This window comes from Styela clava, chromosome 5 (genome assembly GCF_964204865.1).
Source record: "Styela clava chromosome 5, kaStyClav1.hap1.2, whole genome shotgun sequence".
Lineage (NCBI taxonomy): Eukaryota > Metazoa > Chordata > Ascidiacea > Stolidobranchia > Styelidae > Styela > Styela clava.
Genome location: NC_135254.1, coordinates 12,986,916 through 12,988,585, shown reverse-complemented (window position 1 = coordinate 12,988,585; position 1,670 = coordinate 12,986,916).

The window sequence follows — 1,670 nt, the reverse complement described above, 5'->3', positions numbered from 1 at the left end:
GTTGAATGTTTATTGAAATTGTGATGTGTGTGGATGGAAGAGAAGGCTGGGACATTACTGTGGTTCGCTATTGCAAGGTGGTTCACATAAGTCTTTCATGTATTTCACAATCCTGGTCTTATTCGCCGAATGAAGGGCGTTTACCATATTATGTTTGAGCTGCTTTGGTTGGAAAAATAACAGTCCATGAGAAAAATATCAAAATTTCATTTCACCTTTGGGAAGTTAAGTATACCATTGATATGAACAGGTGGTTAGGAGTAAGTTTATTGAAAACCTGCTAAACATCACGAACAATCTCTTTCCTATCTGCGTGGATTCATCTGTTCGAAATAGCCGAGGAATAATTATGAGCTAGAAGTTTGCGGGACCTTTTTCACGGGTGGTTCGCATAATTGGTTACCACTTCCTCCGCCCTCAAGTGTCTATGAATAAAGTGGTTGTGGTGCTCCGTATTTCCATCAGATTCGCTCTTCCATAATAATTTCTAAAATCACATACCGGTACCTGGTCACTGGAATTTTGTTCATTGATGATTGAAACCTTATTTTATGTAATCTTGAATCGCGGATAATTTCATAGCTGATAGGAATATTCCTTAGCGAACCTTTGTATAATTGTTAGATGAAAGAATCCATGTATATCTTCGCCACCATACACCGGCATAAGGCCAGGTATCACTAAAATAGATACAACTTAAAGGATTGTACGTGGGCACTGGGCAGTCGATCGACTGCCGGTAGATCCGTGTCGTTCATACATGCAGCGCCATCCTGCGAAAATTCTCGTTTTGTCTAGCAACCCACCCTAACGAGAGCCGGGTGGTCGAATGGTCTTTGTGCGATTTATTCGCAATGCTAAAGCTTCCTACAGTCTGGCAGTGCTGTCTGTACTATGTAGTGTCTTTAAAATGGTTCAATCGTTTATTGCTGGCTTTGCTACGGTAAAGTATAACATTATAAGTTACGATACTATTAGATGTGCTTAGCGTAACGAGAAATATGGTGACGGTACAGGTACCGTACTTATAATGTCTGTATGTCAGTGGAGACGAACAGCTGGTTTTCAATTTTCTGATCTTTGTAAATGAGTTTTACGGTTTCTGAGTTTTAATTACCGTTTTACAGATATACCGGTGCCTGCATATAGCAATGGGCCTAAACGAAAAGGTCCCGAAATCTCAAATAGAAATTTAATTTTTTGATCTATCATTACAGCATTACATGCATTACAGCATTACATGCATTACAGCATTACATGCATTACAGCATTATTACAGTATTAATTGAAAGGTTTGGGTATTGCCGTACTGTATCCAGGTATCAGTGTATTGAATACCACCGCCACCGCACCTCTAATTACTCTGCGTGGGTTCGCAGGTTCGAACCCATGCAGGGATGGTTATGTGCGAGAGGATTGCTGGACTCCTCGCCGTCGTTGGGTGGTTCACGTAATCGCTGGTCGGTTACGGCTTCCTCCACCACCAAGTCCATGCCTCCGAAAACAAACAATATAACTAATCCCATACCCGACTTGGAATGGTAACCGGACGAGAGGCCGTGGTTCGGCATATGGATAAGCCGTCTTATCGGCTTTCCTCTCCCCCGGGATAAATATGTAAATCCTAAATACCGGTACCGTATCTGCATATTCTCCTTGTCCTATTTTCC